The sequence below is a fragment of the Sturnus vulgaris genome, chromosome 3 (assembly GCF_052056855.1).
Source record: "Sturnus vulgaris isolate bStuVul1 chromosome 3, bStuVul1.hap1, whole genome shotgun sequence".
NCBI classification, from domain to species: domain Eukaryota; kingdom Metazoa; phylum Chordata; class Aves; order Passeriformes; family Sturnidae; genus Sturnus; species Sturnus vulgaris.
The window spans coordinates 1,917,131-1,937,766 of record NC_142245.1 but is presented as its reverse complement, the minus strand read 5'-3'; the positions used below and the strand labels follow the sequence as shown (position 1 = coordinate 1,937,766).

The 20,636-nt window shown below is 41.5% G+C and overlaps 1 long non-coding RNA gene across 2 annotated transcripts in view; it reads left to right on the top strand.

Moving 5' to 3' along the window:
- Nucleotides 1–15,421, top strand: part of LOC148224131 (uncharacterized) — a 36,301-nt gene extending 20,880 nt beyond the window's left edge. For both annotated transcript variants that reach the window (XR_015802047.1, XR_015802048.1), the window contains exons 5-6: nucleotides 14,154–14,272; nucleotides 15,236–15,421. This is a non-coding gene — a long non-coding RNA (uncharacterized LOC148224131). The remainder of the gene's footprint in view (nucleotides 1–14,153; nucleotides 14,273–15,235) is intronic.
- The last annotated feature ends 5,215 nt before the right edge of the window (nucleotides 15,422–20,636 follow it).

The following is a 20,636-nucleotide window of genomic DNA, read 5'->3' as shown; positions in this document are numbered from 1 at the left end:
GAGACAATCAAGCCAGCTCTTATCCTGTGGTTTTTTAAACCTTGTAATTGTGATTCCTAAATGCCACAGCTGCTGGGATTTTCCTTGTATTTCCAGGTGTCTCCCCTGTGAACCTGCACAGCCAACACTGGAGTCTGCCAGCAGTGAGTGATTCCACAGCAGAGCCTGTGGAGCTGCTCTCTGCACCTGTGTACGGCTGGGGACATCTGATTCATGGCTCTCTCCTGTCACTCAGGGACAAATGTCTTTATTGTTTGGAGGGGATTTAGGAAACACAAATTGGCAAGTATTTCAGTGACTCTTCTACCCCCCATTCTGCCTGTTCTTGTGGTTGACTCTTTAAGGCATGTTTTGGGATTAAATCGACCCTCTAGCTACAAAAGCTGTTGTAGGCCTAAAAAGCTTCCAGACTTGTATTAGAAACCTTTTGTCTGAATGGTAATAGGGCTCAAACTTAAGTGTGGTGACTGTCCAGAGCTCAGTGTGAAATGAAGACAGATGTGGTCACAGTCCTTGCCTCAAGGCATTTAGAGTTTAAAACCAGTGAAGGAGAAGGGGTTGGGGTGACTTGCACAAAACTAGTGCCAGGAGTCACCTGCCCAGTTGCACTTAAATTCTTCATTCTCTGTCTCTGAGCTGCACTGTCTTCATGGTGACCTATGCTGTTCTCCTTTCTCTGAAATCATCAGAACTGGCCTCTTAAAGTGCTTATTTAGGCTGCTTCCTTTTCTCCTGTGTCTTCAGCAGCCGGTGTTGATCAGGAAATTCTCACTGACCGTTCTTCCCTGTGACTTTTCGGTGTGGTCCTTACTGAAGGACTCTTGCCAGCTCTGTCTCCTTGAGCCTAAGGAGCAGGATGTGAGCACTCACTTAGACACTGGTCCTTTCTCTGCTGGATGGATTCAAGAGCTGCAAGTTGATTTGGACCCTTCTGCACCTGTGAAGACGTGGGCTCCTCTGGGTGACCACCATCCACAGTAGCACTGACCCATAGAAACTCTGCTGCAGCTCCGAGAGTGGAGACTTTGTGGGCAGAGAGGAGGGGAACAGGGTGGAGTGAGAAATGTGGATTCATGCACTCACTCTGCAACAGCCTTCCTGGGTGGCCTTGAACATATCACTTACATCTTTCCTGCCCCTCCTTTGCTTCCTTATGCTTCAGTGTCCCACCTGTAAAATCAGGATGGTAAAACTTCCTGCTGCCCTTCCTCTGCCTTAGCCGTTCAGGGGCTCAGCTGTCCATCTCCACTGATGTTCTCTGTGTGGTGCTGCAGCATTGAAATCAGTGAGATTGATCTTGGTCTAAAGGGTTAAAGATATGCATGTAATGTAAATGATCAGAAGCCAGAATTTAGGTTTCTATGGTGGGATTTTCCAGGTTCCTGAAGGCCATGCCTACATATCGGGGAAACAACAGACTGATCATTCAAATAGCCTAGGAAATTCAAATTTTAAAACCATATTCAGGCCCCTGAATCGGTGGATTGACTTCAGAAGCTCTCACCACCCAGTAGTCTGCTGTGAATATGGCAGATGAGAATTTGAGGGGCTTAGTATTTTGGCAGATGTCTCAGATTTAGATGGACTGGGAGCCTTGCTGTAGGTGTGTGAAGTTGTAGAGTAGTAGTGGCTCTGTGTGCATATGGGTTTTCTTTTCTCCTTAAACCACTGCTTCAGTTCAAAAACCTAACTCGTTCCCAAGGACAGAGTACATGCACTGAGTGCCTTGGTTCATCAGTAGATTCCAGACTGCCAAATGCATTTGGTGGTCTTGGGTGTTTTCCAAGCGAAAGAGTCACAGAGACCTGACAGTGTGCACATGTATTTTCACACACAGATATTTTGGCAATTTTAGCTGACTGTCTGTGCTCACTCGGTAGAAATGTGGCTCGAGTTGTTGCAGGAGTGAGGGGGTGGTCCCAGCAGGTCAGAGTTCAGTCTAGTGGTAGGGCAGGGTGGGGAAGCTTGGATTGCAGCTGCCTACACAAAATTTGACCTCAGATTAACCAGACAGCTTCAGTTTCCACTGCCGCTGTCCCAAAGCCTCCTTGAGCAAAAATAACCAAAGCACAAGAAAAGAAAATAGATTTTTGGAGTCTATACAACATGAAGAAAAACTTCTTTATTGTTCTTTATAATTTATGAATTGTCTCTCTCTTTGACTGGTCCCTGCTGAAAGCAAATCTTAGATATTCTGGGGCCAGCACGACAAGGGTGCACGCATTTGTTGGTGCTGAACAGGTTAGGCAAGATCCTGTGCTGATGAAAATCAACAGGGCCCTGTTGAAGTTGTGCCAGTTTGCACCAGTTAAGGATATAATTCCTGAATGTAATAATTTACCGCATTATCCCCTTTAAAGTTTAAACTTCTTTATCTTCTAACTCTGAAAGCAGAGCTGTTTTTTATTAGCTAATGGGTTCATAGGAATGGGGTGTTTTTATTAAATATTAAAAATCTAACATTTACCTTGACTGAAAGGCTTGTCTTCATTTAGTCCTGGTTGAAGCTGACAGTGAAGAATGTAGGCTGTTCTTGCCAAGTCCTGATATGGTCCAGCAGCAGAGTTTTGTGAGTGGTGATGAGTCTCCCTTCTCAGAATTGATCTTACCGAGTTCCCATAATCAAGGACAGACTTTCAGAAAGGCGCAAATTGGCTTGTTTTTCAGAAACTGCTGAGTATTGAGTGCTCATCTTCCTTTGAAAAACTTCTGTTCAATTTTATGCCAGAAACTTCTGAGTGCCAGGCATGCTTAAAAGCCAGTCTCTGAGTGTCATTTGAAACATGTTCCCACATAACAAATTCTATATATTTTCAGGCAATCTGATTTTTTTTTTTTAACAACAGTATTGTTAAGTGAAGGGTGGCAGGGGTGTGAATAGCCTTAAAGAAAATCAGAATTGTCCTAAAACTTCATTCATGTCTTGCAGTGAACTTATCTGAACTCTTCGAATATTTTGAAGATCTGAGAAGAAGGCAGTTCTGTTTCATGCCTTCATACACCTGTGTGCTCTGTTTGGTTAACACTGGTGCAAAAACGTTTTGCTGAAGAACTTTAATTTCTGGTCTTATCAGAAGGAAGACACATCATATAACTTGTTAAACCAATCCAAATGCCACTATATTTAAACCCAGAAGGCTTAATTTTTTTTTTTTTGTATAAGAATTTGTGAAGCTTTCAAATCTCCTTTAGTAAAACTGGACATTGATCCCATGGACTGTGTGTTTTAGCCCTGCTGACTTTGCCCATAAGAAATTCAAATAATATTTTGGAAAGATATGAAATTGTCTTTGCTCACAATGTGTCAGACCTGACCTCTCATCATGGCCTTCTATATTTAAGAGCAGTCCAGAAGGTGCTTGAACTTCTGCACCTTCTGAAAAATATGACACAAATTTAAATTGGGGGGGGATAGGGAGAGGGGGGGGTTGTGCATCAGAATGTCATTATTTGACAAAAAATGTAGTGAAACCAATCATTCCTCAAGCTTTTGTAAATAACTGTTTCTCCTGTGGTGGCATAGACTGAAGCATCCTCAAATTCATGCAAACAGGATTTTTCATTGCAAAAGATATTTGTAGACAACAGATGCAATGAATTGTAAGAAATGTCTGATAAAAGTTGTAGGTAGTCAGGACGTGAAATATCACTGAACTCTGATCTATATCTTTAAATACAAGCCAAACATTAAATTCTGCTTTCTCTAAATTGGCAATAAAACTTGCATTGACTTCAGTACACAAAGTCATTAAAAAATCAGATTTTTTTCTCTTCTTTTCAAATCAATCCCTCCTGGTTAATATTCAATATGGTTAGAGCGAGGGAGAGAAATATTCTATTAGAAAGCTTAAAGGTAAAATTCTGAATTTGGTTTCTAGGTACATCTTTTCTCATTGCTATGGCTTCAGGCTTTACCAAAATTCAAAGTTACCTTCAGAAATCATCAAGGAGAATAAAAGAGGAGTAAGTGCATTGGTGAAAGACACTTGAGGTGGGAGTTTCCTATTCCCAAAAAGGAAGGATTAAGTTGAGGTACCAAACTCCTTTTCCTGCAGAGGTCTGGGTAAGATTTCAGTGATTTATGTGGACAAATATGGTTGGACAGTATATGGTTTCATCCTTCACTCCTCTCCTTCCACAATGCCCAGGAACAATCAAGGTGAGAATGTTCTTAAAATATGGATTTGTAGCTCTTGTGGTGCTTGGTCTCATAGTCATCCAGATAGGATGAGTCCCCAGTGCTGGGATGTTAGGGAGATGGATTTTGGAGTTGAGTTTGAATGGATTTCCCTGACTTACTATATGGCTGAAATGCAAGTCTAGAAACAGGTTTTCAAAACCAGTTTAAACCCAGTCATGACTCACTTGAAGACCACACTAAAGTTCCTTTCTACTCATTTCAATCGAGTACTTTTCAATAGTTTTTCAATATTTTCTAATTGGTTTTTTTTTCCCTTATATTTGCACTGATTAGTATAACTACAAGTTGAGGTTACTCCTCCTATGTCTTAATTATTTGTAGGTGGAAGTATTGATTTCTGCTCCTCTCTGCTTCCTCATCTCTTAATCTGTCTCCATTTGTGATCGTGTGCCACCATCATTTTGGGGGATGAGAGGGCAAAGGTGATGTCCATTTCCTTTCCTGCAGATGGCAGATAATTTATAAGAGCTCTGCTGCCTGGTATATTTCCACTTTCTAGGCAGCCATGTCAGTGTGCAAAGATTCCTTCCAGGTTGCAGATATTGAGCAATAAAGGGAAATAAACTGAGTTTTGGCTGACATGTAGAAAAGTATTAATTTTTAGAATACTAAAGCCGTTTCTTAATATAAAAAGTCACCATATTTTTGAAAAATGATGTTGAAGTGCATTTTTTTTGCATTGAATGAGACAAAGCTAGGAAGGATCTGGGTGGAAAATCCATGATCTGAATATTTTACTCATCTCTACATCTCAGTGTGATGACATAATCTTACAGAGTATCTTAAAACACAGCAAAGAATTTTGCTGCTTTCTCCTTCGTTGCTCTTTAACTCAGTAACATCATCCTTCCCATGACTTGTTCCATTATCTTCAGTGTGGCAAGTTTAGCAGGAATTTACTCCCTTCAACATGAGTGAAATGATTAAATCTGCTCTAATTAATTGTTTCAGTATGTTGGAAGAAAGGTTTTTCTTCTCCTTTCTTCTCTCCCACCCTCCCCCTCCTTTCCTACATGTTTTTACACCAATTTCTGTAGTTGGCCAGGCTCTGCAAAGCATCCCAAAACATACCTGGAACCAAGTGTTTGGAACTACCTCGGATGTACCTTCCTATCTCAGCACTTCCCTACATCTCTCACTGTGAGTGTGCCCTGAGACCCTCTACTGCATCCTGGTTTGTGACACTTTATTTTCTTCCCTTCTTGGGACAGAAATGAGGTCTGAACATGCAATTCTCTGGGTGAGAGCCCAGGGCCTCAAACCACCCCAGTTAATTCCTTTGTGTGGGGTTGTGGAAGTTGCCACATGTGAAATGTCCATAGGGTAAGGCACCGGCTGTCCAGGCAGACCCATGCCTGACCTTTTGCTCTGGAAAGTGGCAGCACAAGGCAAGTGTCTGACAGGCTCCCTCAAGATTTAAATGGCTTTGAAATTTTAATTTACTGCCCATGTGTATGTGTACAGGAAGCAATGATTTTGGGACAGTCATGTGGCAACCTATAAATTTCCTCCTGTGCGATTATTCTGCTTCAGATAGATTGATCCACTTTTTTTCTTCCAGTGCAAAGTGCACCTAAAGTCTTGAAACTGAACTTTCAGTGGAAATGTCATCTCAGACAGACATTACTCTTCTGGAAAGGCAGAATCAGTCTTATTAATAAGCTTTCACTATTGTTTTTCTATCTCTGTTAATGTGCTTGAATGTTGAATTATGCTAAATTATGTACATGTTAAGTGATAAATTACATAGTGTTCCAATGTGGTGGGAATTAATAATGGAACTGCCTTAATTTTCTCTTTTGTTTTTTTGCCATAAACCCCATTAAATTTCTCTGTTATGTAGATGGCTTTGTCAAATTGTTCATAAGAAAGGAGGATGGGAAGAGGGGAAAAAACCCCCAAGTCCCAAACTAAACAGAGCCTTGCTCCCTTTGGACAGATGGTGAGGGCTGAACCTTCATGAATTTGTTATTGCCCTCATTGAAGTCACATTGGTGTATTGTTCTCAGGCCATGCCAGGGATGCTACCCGGGATGGGGCTGCCAGGGGCGGGGACAAGAGTCCCACTGCAGAAACGCAGAGCTGTGAAAATCCTCCAGAAGGCTGTGAGGGATTCCAGCACCTCCTGGGCTATTGCTGCTGACCCAGGGTCACGAATGGGCAGACACCTCACAGCTGCATCCCTTCGCCTTCCTGTTCCCAGTGGAAATTACTGCAGGGAATGGATCGCCCCAGACAGCCTGGGAAAACACGTGCTGCTTTGGAGTAGAGCGTTTAAAAGATGGTAAATTAGAGGCAGGTCTTGTAGTCACAAAACCCACTAAATGAGATAAATCAGGGGTAAGTTTGTGCAGTGTTTCAGTTTATCGCTGGTTGATGAATTATGAAAAGATGTTAATGGTGGGTGGGATAAAGAACAGCTTTGATTCCTAGGGCAAGCTGTGGAGGTGATGCTCTAGGATGTTCTTCTGATTGCACATCTGGGAACAATATGGAAGTGTGGTTTAATCCTACATGTTGGCAGAATTCCCAGCAGCAGAGAAGGAGCAAGTGCATGCATCTATGCCTGTCTGTTCCTTGGATGTTGGAGGAACAGTTTTACACACAAAATACAGGATATTTTTAATCTTAGTTAATTCTGTTTATCTTCAATACCTGTGAAGTTTGGCCTTAACCTAGTGTGCCCCCTCAAGAATGTCAGTGTTGAATACATTATTTCATCATGATTCTGGTGTACATTTGAAGCCAGAGCTGAGATTCAGGTCATTGTCACAGGCCCGTGCAATCCAGAGAGTTCAGTGGCTTGGGTTTACTTCCTTTTTCCTCTAGTGTGTCAGGAAAAGTTATTCTGTAAGTCCATAAAGTTTAGACTTTGCACTTTAATATTTTTTTCTTTAGCTGACTTTCTTTAGATCATTAATCATCAGGAATGGGGTTATCTTATATTCCTTCAAAAAAAAAATTGAACTTCGACTAAAAAACCATTAGAGGTTCTAGTGACTGATTTCAAAACTCTCTGCGTTGCTCAGTTCTATGGAGTGCAAGTCTGAGGAAAGAGCAGAGAAAACAAATTGCCCTTTTATCTCGGGGATGAAGAATGCTCTCTCGGACACTTTTTATTTTTCATACAGAACTGATATGTTTTATGGAGAATCTTCTTGTCCTCTTGCACTTTCACAACTGGTAGAAACCAAGAACACAGATTACTTAGGTATAAATGATGCAGCGATCACGTATCAGTTGTACTTTAATCCTAAAAAGATGCCTTTTATTATAGCACATATTTTTACATGTGGGTGTTTTTATGTCAATAACTTAATAGCTGTTGAGTCTTTGATAAAGGATTGCATTGTAACAAGCATAACAGTACTAACAGTGCAAGTTCAGACAAGAGAAGTTTTCAAAATTAAGAGATACCAGTACTTTTCCCTTTTAAAGAAGCTCAGAAAAGAATTTCTTACACCTGGAGAAACAGCTGACAGAACTTTTGAGTTCTGATTTCAAACATTGTTCCCTTCCTGATTTTTTTTTCTTTCTCCTTTTCATTTTTTATTCTTGTCACCCTTTATCCTTTTCTCCTTAGTCCCAACATGGAGACAGAAAGAAAGAATAAAAGGGCCTTTCAAAGTTTGAAAGTTTAACTTCCCACTTCTATGGGGGGGAAAAAAAAAGCTTTCCAAAGTTGGATGCAAAGTTTTTCCATGCTCTTGGTGGCATGAACAGCTGTATGTATGTACATATTCATAAAGTTCTGATGGCAGAGTGGAAATTCTCTCCACAGCAGTACAATGTAGTTATTTCAGTTTGCTTTCCTTAAAAAAAAAAAAAAACCCAAGCTCTGTCCTGCCAAATCCAGAATAAACCCAAAAATATCAGGAATACCGATGATGAACCAGGCATCTAATTTCTAAGTTTAATTAAAAAGGGGATAAATAGATTTATTATCCATTGTCTTTCTAATTCGGTCATCTTCTATGCATGGAAATATGCAGGTTGAGAATAAATTCATATCTGTTGTATAGAACAAAGTTGAGAATATCCATTAGTAGAAGTGCTTCTTTCAGGAATATTTTGAAGACCAGATAACTTGCTGAATAAGGTACATATATTAACTTTCTCTGTGTCCTTGGCAGGACAGACCTCTTGGTGACTTTTTGACTCTGGTTTATTGTCTAATCTATCCAGCCAATCTGTAATGTCATGGTGCATTACTCTTGAGGCAGAACTATGACACCTTTTAGCTACCCATGCACCAGAAGTTGCCAAAAACCTCAATTTTTAGGGTGTGCTTCTGTTGCAAAATGACAAGAAAACACTCTAGTGTGGGAAGCTCACACCTTCCAGGAGGGATCCAGTGTAACTTATTCCCCTACTACAACATTACAGTTTGCTTTATACCCTTCAGTCTTTGTGTCTGTGAGTTATTGGTGACTGTTGAGGTTGTAGTTAATTCCATGCAGTCCCTATGAAGTCTCTGACTGTTCCACATTATCCCACAAATGAAGCTCTTATTTTAAAACGTCTTTCCTCTCAGATGAAGCTGTTTTAAAATGTTTTTCCTGTAGGCAAGTTCCTGATCCTCTCAGGAGTCTGCCAGCTCCTCTTTGTGCTTTTTGCATGCTGTCTAACAATTTTAGCTGGAGCTATCCTGCTCCCTGGAATCTTCAAGCTGACTTTATTAAGTTATTCTCAGGAGAGACACAGTGTTTCCTTTGCTCTGTAGGACCCCACAACCCATGAAGGAGCAAGATGACCACATGTTTTGACTTTTGACTCCCCAGTTTCTTGTTTTAACAGCAAGTGTGATGCATAGCACCAATACAACAAACTGGAGAGAAATTAAGCATTTTTTCCATCTGCTGCACCATCTGAAAACCTTTCAGGCAACAGATGAGGCTTTGCATTTGGATGGTGACTGGGCAAGGGGGCGGTGAATTGGCCTGATGCATATGAAAGTGTGAATGGGTGCAAGGATGCGAGAATAAGGGGCTGGGGGAGTCACAGACCTCAAGTGCTACTTTGTCCAGGAAGCATTGCAAGAGGGCTCCTGTGCTGGGAAAGCTGCTGGATTTGCCTGCTGTGGGAGCTGAGATGATAGCTAAGGAAAGGTGGCTGGTGATAGAAAACATGGCCCACTCAGCAAGAGGTTTAAAGTGGGAGGTTAAAGGAGTGTCTGTGAAACCGGCCTTAGGCTCTAACTAGAAGTGAGGGAACTGACTGCTATCCTGAATTTCCTGACAGCTCATCGAAAGCCAGAGATACAAGGGGGAGATATCTGGGTACATTGCTCACCGAGCTGACACAGGCACTTATTTTGAAGTTATTATGAAAAATAGGAAGCTAAACTTAGTGCGCTGGTTGTCCAAGTCAGCGGCACGGGAGGAGCGCTGGGATTTACTGCCCAGTCAATGCCGAGGTGCTGCTCCTGGAGTGGCACATTCCACAGCAGATGGCTGCTGTCACAGAACACGCTCTGTGCTGCTCCAGGGTGTTGCTGAATGTGGCATGCTCCTCTTTTGACACTCAGCTGGAGCCTTGGGCGCTCTGTTCTCTCTGTCATGTGGAAAAGTGTGCTCCAGGTTCACATGGCCCTTGGAGTCAGAGACTGGAAAATGTAAATTCAGGAGTTCCCATGGAGGAGCCATTTATTTGCAGATGCTGTCACCTGGTTTATTATTAGCTCTTGGATTGTCAGTGTTTTTCTCTAGCTATACATACACACACATACACATATATAGGAAAAATAATGAACTCCAGCTCTATATTGCTATTACCAGTGATGCTTTGTCTGGGAAACTACTGTCTTTAATAATTATGGATTGTAATGACTCAAATCTTGGCAGGAACTGCTTAATGCACAGGAGAATGCCTTAGCATTGGCTATCAGAATTTTTAAATTTAAATTCCAGTTTTTCTGCAAGTTTCTTTTTAGGCCTATAGTAGGTCAATAGATATCTTTTCCTCCATTTCCTCACTCCTCTCCACCTGCAGTGGGCCTTGTCCTGTTCTGTTTATCTTTTTTAATGCTAATCCATATTGAGGATCCAAGACAGCTTCTCCTCACAAGAAATGAAATTGGTGTGGGGATGCAGGCGTGTGTTCGTGTGTTCTCAGTGTTGCTTGCTCATATTCCACAAAATACCTCAGTCATCTCTCAGTCATCATCCAAGAAGGGTTGTCCTTCCTTGTAGGGTGTCCCTGTGTCTGTTCCCTGCTGAGCAGGAACTCTGTGCAAATATTGTAAACACAGAGAAACCTTCCTCGCTGCTCGCAAGGCCTTTCCCATTGGAAATGTCTTAAAAATAATATCAATGCAGATTTCCTAAAGACTAAACATGACTCACTGCTGGAGCTCGTGAGACTGTTTCTAACAGCTCCATCCAGTGGCTTTGGCTGTAACACGAATATGGGGTTTGCCTCACAGGGGTTCAAGACCTTTGGGGCTGGAAAATGCTGCTTAAAGACAGATGATTTGGCAGTTATCACCTTGCAGAAGGAAGTGTAATTGATTTAAAATGAGAGATGTGGTGTTTACATTTTGCAATTACCTGTGAGGAATTTTTATTCTCCTTGCAATCAAATGGCTTCCACCTCTTGGTGGGCAAGGGGAGACCGTCCCTCTTCAGTGGCTGGAACATAAATTATGGTTGTTAGGAAGATGAATAGCATCCCTGTGTACAAGGGATTTCTATTTTTAAAGGGCAAAATATCCCAGGTGAACTCACTCATGCAGGAAAGACCCGCTCTACATTTCAGGAGAGAATGTTGGAATTGTTCAACAAGTTTTTGATGTCTCATTTTTGTTGAAAAAAATGCCCATTTCTTAATGCAAAAACTTTGATTTTGAAAATAATCTTTAATTTCAAAATTTAGTTGTTTCCCTTCACTTTTGGACAAAATATTTTAATCAGGTTTTTATTTTAAATCTTGTCTCTTTTGTGGGAGTGATGCAAGTAGATACTCAGGCTGCAAAAATTTGAGATTTCAATTTTTCTCTCTTGGTCAGGATGGGAAAAAGCTTTCAAAATCTCAAAAATTCTCATGGGTCAGGGATAAAAAAAGGTTTCCCACAGAGCTCTAGTCAATGGGAGTGTTACCATAAACTTCCCTGTGCCTTGGATCAGGCCCTGAGAGCGTATCGGAGATTTTGTCAGCCTCATTGATTGCACAAACCAGCCTTGTTATGAGGAAACATTCCTGGGCCAGACAGAATTCTGACATTTGTCTGTAGCCTTCACATTGAGGAGAGATTATTGTCTCCAGAGGGCCATTCTTAATGATTTAAATCTGAGGTAGATCGTTTTTTCTGGCAGTGTGTGTGTAATCTAATCCATATATTGTTGAAAATAATTGGCGTGAGCTTAGAGTTGCTCTGTGGCTGTGGTCAGTCAGTATTGACTGCGTTGAAACTTGCTGAGTAGGTGGTATAAATTATAAGAGGACCTGGAAAAGTGAAGCAAAAAAAAAAAATTAGGGAGATATTCAAAGTGGGGAAATGTGGAAGTAGAAATGCTTTCCACTGGGATCTCTTTGGAAGCAAACAGTCTGAGCTCTAGCAAATTTCCCCCTGATAATTACATGTCAGATAACATCACACAGGCCATATGACCAAGTGTATGTAAAATCTGTGTTTGTTTCCTTCCCAAAGAGCTGGATGGTGACTTAAGGCTCATCCTCTGAGCAAGAGGTGGTGTGCAAACTGTACCACCCAAGGAGCAGCCCCGGGAGGCAGCGTGACTCACAGCCATGCTGCTGAGGCACAAATCCCTCCCTGCTTTCCCTCCACTCTTCAGGCTGTAAAACAGCTCTTTGGTTTGGGTTTTTTATTTTATTTTATTTTTTTGTCTACCCTAAAGATAAAGTGACTGCAGTGGCATGGCTATCCTGACTAGTAGTTGGTACTGCAGGAAGAATGCTTGGAGCAGGGACATCTTCCACTAGACCAGATTGCTCCAAGTTCCATCCAGCTGGGCTTTAAACATTTCCAGGGATGGGGCAGCCACAGCTTCTCTAAAGAATCCTTTCCTGTGTCTCACCTCTCTCAGAGTAAAACATTTCTTCCTGATATCCAATCTAAACTCACCCTCTCTCAATTTAAAGCCATCATCCCTTGTCCTTATAAATAGACCCTCTCCCTCTTTGTTGTAGGTTCCCTTAAGGTACTGGAAAGTTACAATTACTTCACCCCACCCCTTCTTTTTTTTTTTTCTAGGCTGAACAATTCCAATTCTCTCAGCCTTTTGTTGTCTTCTGGAAGCAGGGATGTGTGGACAACTCCAGTTTGTATCCTACCCCAGTATCAGAATAACTTATGGAAGTGAGTTATTCCTCAAGCCCAGCTTAGTAAAGAATTCCAACATACTCTTTGATGCTTTTAAATGTTGATTGGATTTAAATATGTGCTTAAAAATAAGTGCTCTAATGCTTCACCAGAGAAAAATGTTGCTGTGAGATTATATTCCCTTGCAAATGTGTCTGCTCCAGGATAGAGTTGTGCACATTGCTTCCACCTCCTCTGCATTCCTGCCCTGTCCTGTGGTGAAAAGGCTTTTTGCTGACTTCAGTTTTGGACACCTCACTACTTGCTAGTTAGAAAAATATTTGAATATTGTTTATTAGGACTTGACACTATCTATTAGTGTTGTTTCTCTATACTAATGATATGTTTGTACTAAGAACAGAAAAAGGCTGGGGTGCATGGAATATTCTTGGTAGTACCCTACAGAACAAGACATCAACAGTGGTGTTTCCCCCTGAAGTGCAAGGTCCAGTTTGAGACACATCTAACATGTTGAACTGATTAGAAAGGTATTTGAATAGGAAAAAAGCCAAATTTCAGCCAACAGGTTGAATTTTATTTCAGCCCCAAGAGTTAATTTTGCAAAAGAAATCAGGCCTTCCATTTCCCATCCCTTGGCACTCATGCTTCCTCCTTTTCTTTCCATGATTGCATTGTCAACTGAAAGAGACATTCAATCCATAGGTTAATTTCTTCAACATGAGTAGTTTTAGGGATACTGCTCTTAAACGTTCATCATACTGCTAATTTAGCATAAACCTGTGCAAAACACAACTTTAGGAGGTTCTACTGAAACTGCAGTTATAAATATTTCACTCAAATTATTAGATCAATGCTGAAGGCAAGCTCTTATGTTTGCTAAAAACTTAATCATTTTTATTGACTCTGATTTTTAAGGAACATTAGCAAGCTGAAAAAAACCCTATCCTGCAGTTTGTCTGGTGGGTTTGTTTTGGTTTGTTTTTTTTCAACCTTCCACCTATTGAATCTGCTGTTGAGCATGTGAATGGTGGAACATTTGGGTAAAGAAGTGGCAGGATCTGAGAGAAGACAGTTTGGGGTACACAACCATTGCTGTCACTTTGTAGGCACAGAACTCACATTCATACCAGTGCAAACTCTTTGCTGTGCTACTGTGCATGGTTATGTGAGCTCTGCCAAGGATTTAAACATCCTGGGAGACTTTGAAACTATTTTTTTTTACTTGTTTTACTGGAGGGCAAGCTTGTAGCTGTGCTCTTGACCTCACTGAAGAGTGGTGTGTGGAGCTGCTGCTGCTTGGGCAGAGCATGAAGGAAATCCTGGGTTAGGGACTGATGTTTTCTCCATCCTTGGCTTCAGAGTAAAGTGGTTTCCCCTTTCCACACTCTGGTCCTGTAGTGTTCAGTCCTGAGCCTGAATGCTGTGTATATATCCCTAATTACCTCTGCCTACCTGTTGCAACCAAGTGATGCTTTCCAATCCTTAATTGGAAAAGAATATTTCCTACTCATCTTAAAGAGCAATTTCCTTGGTGTAACTGACAAAATAAAGGCTTGGTTTAGTACAATAAAAAGCTGTGTTTGCAATGGGAAGTGGAGGGAACTCTGGAGCTTACAGGAGAAAGCCACATTTGTTTACTTGAAATAATTCCTGTTTCCCTCCCTAACACAGGTGAAGACTTAGCTAATGCATTCCACCTGCCAGAGTCACCAGGGGAACTCCAGAGACAAGCTTCAAGCTGCTCCCAGAGGCTTCTAGTAACACATCTATTGAATTGATAAACAGTAAAAGTATGTGCAAGACAGGATTAATGATTTTATTGATTTATTTTTGGGTCAATTTAGAAAAGAGAAGCTGTGGTCATTGCCATTTGAGCATTTCTCATGTTCGGGTATCACACTGGAGGTAAATGTCAATATTTGAATTTCCACTAATGTAACTTTTGGAGCTAGTTAAAGTAAAAAATCTTGTACTTTTCTATTTAATGGAAACTTTAATTGCCTCCCTCACTCCTTCTCTCCCCTTACCCCTCTCATAACATCTTAATAGTTAGAATTTGTCCCTCTTTACACACAGGACCTTTCAGAAATGCATGGCTTGATGGATGTTACAAACTGAACACTGTCTTACACTTGCACATTTGTATATGAGATTTTTCTCCTGCTCACCTTGTAGAATTTTGCTTCCGGGGGTGAAACTCTCCCATGTTCCCATCAGTGTTGGGTACATCCAGCTGATATCAGCGTTGCAGACCTCAGGCTGTAACAAAAGTGACAACGCTGCTGTAAGGAAAAGGAATGGAAAGAATTAAGCTTGTGCTGGCTGAGATGTGGGTATCTCTTGGCATGAGGTAGCAGTGAAGAACAATGTTTATTCATTAAGATATAATTGCTTGGAGCTAGATGCATTTCTGCCTTCCATGCTGGTTTGCTTTGAATGCCTCGTGTTCGGATTTTTCTTTCTCCTCGCTGTAATTTGCTGTGCACTGATGGGGATAAATGTCATCAAAGGTCTGAAGCTTTTGATGTGTCTCATATAAGATGCAAATGTTTAACAGATGAAAATTATTTGCTAATAAGTAAATAAATATCAAAAGCAGCTCTCCAACTAAACCCCCCTTGTGTAACAGTGACTGCAAATTCAAGTGACTTATTTAAACGCTGGTCAGGCCCCTCTTTGATGTATGTGAATATTTTCAGGCAGAAGCATCCTCGTGTTGTTAAAGCCTAACTGCTATTTTCATTTTCTTTTAGACCTCACTTGAAGCATTCTGGGGAAGCATCAAACCAGTGAATCTTTCTAGATATATTGGAGCTGAAGGACAGAGGCAGGATGGAGCCTTTCAAATGTCATTGATTCCCATCCACTTATCTGTTCAGCTTGGAAGACTCTTCTTGTCTCTCAAATCTGGCAGAAAGTCTCTGCATGCTCTGTACAGACTCCCACAAACTTCTTGTACTCAATATTAAGTTTATGGGGTCCTCATGCATGCCTGAAGCTTCTGCAGGCTGCTGTAATAAATAGTGGGCAGCTGAAAACTGTCTAAAATCAGGATTTCAGATTGAAAGGTGAACTTGTCTTGACTATGTCACTGGAAGACCTATTTTGCTGCTAATCATTGCAGCCGACTCAGAGCAAGCCAGAAGAGTTGCTTGGCCATTTTTTATCATGACAGCCTGAATCTTTGTAGTATTCCAGCTGAAATCTGGGAAAGGATGTTGTGCTGGACATATTATATCTTGACTGTTTTTTGGCTGATTGCTGTTGAGGGGTCAAGGTGCTTTGCCCTTTGGGTTTATTCACTTGCAGCTTGGAATGGCTGGAGTATTAAAACCCTTAAGTGCATTTCTTGTCAAGGACCTCTTAAATCAAACACAGCTTAAACGAGTTACTGAAAAGAAACAGTTTCCACTTCTCCCTTAATCTGTCTCCCATGCTCAGTAATTGATGTCTCGTTTCATGACTCACATTAGCTCGCCCCAGGTTAAATCTCTTACAGCCTAATCCTGCACATCCTTCCGTAGTCCATGTCTGTGCTGGGAGATGGGGAAGGTTTTGCATGAGTGAGAACTGCCAGATGGGTTTCTGCAGGAACTTGTGTTGTTTTTACCTAGAGGGGAAAGAAATTTTTGGAAAAAAAGTCAGCATCTATAGTTCTTTGCCTCTTGGGTGACTGGAGAGGTGCCCTGGGTTGGTCTGGGGGTTCCCATGGAGGGAGGGGTTCTGTTTTCTGAACGTGCAAGACATGGAAGTGTTAGGGATCTGCTGTTATAGCACCTAGGTAGGAGCTAGAAACACATTTGAGGCTGGGTATCCCAAGCAAAGATTCCAACAGGGCTGGAAGTAAAAACAGGCACGGCAGCCAGGACTTGCTGATCCCTGCAAGTGAGTGTGGACTTCCCTATTTAGAAACATGGAGTTGGGAATATGTGGGTTATGTTGCTTTGGTTTCTGTCACTTCTGTGGAGAGGCTCTTCTGAGCTGGGAAAGCTATGCTTAGAATTTTACAAAAGATTTAACACCCATTCTCTTCCCTGATTTATTCTGGTCTAGTATTTTGTTACAGAAAAGGGAGGAAAAAGCATCTAATAATGAGAATTTGGAGTTTTGTCTGATGTGAAGGAAAATGTGACTGTAGTGCCCATTTTCATTACAAACCAAACTTTCAACAGCAAAATTTTGTCATATTGTGGCTGTTTTCATTAATATTGCTGCTGAAGAAACAAAATATATTGGAAGACAAAAGAGCATCAACATTTCTCTGAGTGCTGCCAATCACCCTAATTAACAAAGAGGAAGAAAGTTGTACTTTCTTCTTGTCTTTACTTGGTTTGCTGCCTCAGTGCTATACATAGTGGAGAATCTGTGTCCTGTCCCTTTTGTTTGTTTATTTTTTCTGTTGTCCCTGTGATTGTTTTCTTTCATAATCAGACCAATTAACATGTTGACAGAAGAGAACCACTTGTGGAATTTTTTTTTTTTCCCTCCTCTGAGTCTGGAGCAAAGTTGAGCAGATAAATAGACTTGTGTGTAATGCAATAGGGGAAGCTGCAGAGGGGGATTTCAGCAGACGCGTGTCATTAGTCACTCCCACAGGCCTTACAGGTGTGACATTAATCAGGTGGTGTGCCATGTTCCTGGAGTCTCACAGGGGTCTGACACCATCTGTGTGGCTCCTGTGTTCAGGGTCACTGGCTGGGTATGCAGAACAAGATCACTTCCTGAGGCATCCCTGCCTTTGAACAGGCCTCTTCCACCCCGTGATGGATTCCTCCAACAGCCAGCACCTGAAGGGCATCACTTTTCACTGATGCTGATGGATGTGCCCACAGCTCAGTGAGCACCCCCTCCTCTCCTGAAACCCTGTCCTGTCAGTGTGGCCACTGTCTTTGGAGTGCTGAGTTAGTGTGGCAGCATCCAAGGAAATCAAGCAGGATGCCAGTGGTCATATTTAGAGATTTCTCACTTTTTCTACTTTCTTAGAGAATTTTGAAAGACTTTTATAAAGGGGGAAGTGAATATCAGTTTGGGACTCGGTCCTCAGGTCTATCGTACCTTAGCAAGGCTTGGAGAAGAAATACCTCTAAAAAGGTTTTGAAATGCTTGGTTTCAAAGAATTTTCTCCATGTTACATCACCTGTGGCATCAGGGCTGGGAACAGGCAAATATTTCCTGCCCCCCTTTTCCACCAACTATATGGAATATCCGTTGTAGGGTAGACAAATAATTAATTCTTTGCATTCTCTGTCTTCTTTTCATATCTGACCGTGTAGTTGTCTCTTGAATTTGGCTGCTTAGCTGGTGGGGATTTTGAATCAAGCACCTGTATGTCAGACATGTCACATACTCCCTCATGTGCAAGATGATACAGAGGGTCCATCTCTGGGACTATGATTCCCATCAGTCCTACCACAGTGAGATCCTTTAGGGAGTCATGTGCAACCAGCCCCAGACTGCACAGTGGAGAAAAAGCCATCTTCGAGGTAGTTATCTGTATTTTAATTCAATAGAATTACTTGCTGTATTTCTTCCCTTGGGAAAATATCCACTGATACAAATTTAGTTCCAGTCAAACCTTGCAGTGTCAGTATCTAAAGAGACAGACCTAGTTTCCTTTAGGCTTAGGAGTCTAACAACTTGGGAACTGTTTCTCTCCCTCCCTTCCCCCCGAGAGATCATGCTTGCTAGACGGGCTTTCCCAAATTCTCACAGCTCTAATCTGGATACCATTTAGTGTGACAGCCTTCTTCCCGGGTTCCCACAGCTGGTTAGTGTTTTGAATTCCAGCCTCGTGAACTCATATCAGGCTACATGGGCTAATGCTCCGAGCACAACCTAGAGCAGATATCTCTGATGACAGAGTAATGGAGAAACTGCGGTGCTTTCTGCCTCTTTATTAATGCACAGTCATTTGTGGTGTTCTTCAATTGCTGTGGAGAGGAGCTGACTGCAATGCCTCACTGAGGCATTTAAACAGTGATGGAGGTGAAAGTAAAATCATCCAAGTGTGTTGCTTGCAAGACCAGTAAACCAACCTGCTGCAATGGGAAAAGTTTTTTTAAAAAAAACTTATCTAATCCCAAGGGTCACAAATACGGCTAAAAATGTCACTTAAATAATTACTGTCATATCCAGCTGAATTCTTACAAAGGAAAACCCCAGGAAAATATGTCCTATTTTCTCTCATAACATTCAGACTTCTCCCTGGCTAAAGAGTGTTTCAAATAGCAGGAGGCAAGAGTTGTCAAAGAGTGCAATGGGCACAGCACCCTCTGTTCAAGCCTGGTGTGGAAAATGCCATTGGATTCAGTGCCTTGGACTTGCTCATGGCTGCTTTGGGAAGCAGCTTCTGGTTTAGGGGTTTGCTGCTCATTTTTGGGCACCACCAGCATACGGTTGGATTAGGGGGTGGCATTTGGACCCTCTTTGGGAACATTAGTTCTGAGGTACAGCTGAGGAGAGATGTGAAAGAGGAAATTACATGGAGCTGGCTAATTCCTCACATCATCCAGACTGGGAGTAGTTTGACACTCCATACCAGGGCAAGATCTAACATATATTGTCCGTGTTTTGAGTCTTCAGTTGTTCTTTCTTTAAATTACAAAAGAACAACAAAATAACTCCCTCCTTTAGAATGAAAAGCAACTGCACATCAAAATGGAAATGATTGGTGGCACGTGTTGAGAGCATGGGAAGCAGTGGGTGGAAGTCATGCATTTTGCCTGCAATCACACTGTTTAGAATGCTATTAGGGAGCTGTTTTACTTAAAATTTGTGGAGGTGAAGCTACACTCAGGGCACATGAGAAACGGGACTTCACTCTGAAGCGTTTTCAAAACACTTGAATGTTTGTTTTTCCTTTGATGTTGACACAAGTACATCTTATGATTTGCTCATCCTAATCCAGTGAGTACCATTTAGGAATTTGAATGCTGTGAGGATGGGAAGTAGCTTTCTTCCATGGAGAGGATGTAAAGAGCACAGTTTACTGGGAATCTGTAAGTGGATCTCTCCATTTACCATACAAGCCCACTCTGGGAGAAGGTCAGACACCCAGAATGTTGTTCAGTTTGGGCCAGCTCCTGGACTGGATCTTTGCTGGGCAGAAAGTCAGCAAAGATGATGTGGCCCAATAAAAATATTGCACTAGTCAGAACTTCAGAGCCTGACAAGGTAAAAAAACCCCCCAAAATTACAGCAAGCAAGTAGACCTTTGTGACTTAAAATAAAATCTGCTTCTTTTGCTGTGTTTTTATAGGTCAGTAGAGGTTTTTCCATATCACAGCCTCTTGTATCAGGTGGTTCATCTTGAGTGATTTTGCATGGGAGAAATATGACTTATATATGGTTGAAGGCAGGACTAGAAGGACTTGTCCACCAAAAAAAAAAACTCAGTAAGTGACCTGCTCTACAGTCCCATTTGTACATTTATCACGCTGTTTAAATTTGGATGTTTGCCATCTATTGAGGAGTAGTTTCAGAACCTTGTTCCTCGGATACTTCAAAAATCTCATTTCCCCTCTAAATGTGGTAGCACTCAACCTTTTCCAGGTGACAGGATCATCCTGTGAAAACAGGGGTGTTTAACCTGGATATCCTCTAAAATGTGATACATCTCCTCAGCATTTGCGTCAGAGAGGAAGAAGGTGGCCGGTCCCACTGCTGAATTCCAACCAGGAATTATTCAGGCCTTTAGGAAACATGGGAGAGCAAATGTTTACTGACCGTGTAATTAGCACGATGACTTGCTCTGTCTATTGGCCCTTAGCACCATATTTCCTGTCTGAGCAGTGGAAAGCAAAAATATTAGTTGCTGTTTTACTAGAGGAACAAGTGTCTTCCAAATGAACAAATGATCTATTACCAGTCCTGCAGACTCTTCCCATGGGAATAGGCATTTTGCTTCTTTTTCTACCAGCTAATTTCTTTCATGCAGCAGGTTCCCAGACACATCAAATGCCTTGCATGTTGAGCTGTTAGTTAAGATTTATAGTCTTTGTGTTATCAGAGTGAATTAAACTGTGCCTGGCAGTCAGGCTTCTTCTCATGGGCTCCCGTAAAAATGTATACATACATTAATAAATTAGGGTTTGATATTTAATCTTTCTAAAACACAAGACATTCCAAAGACCACTCTTCAGAAGTTTCTTGCAT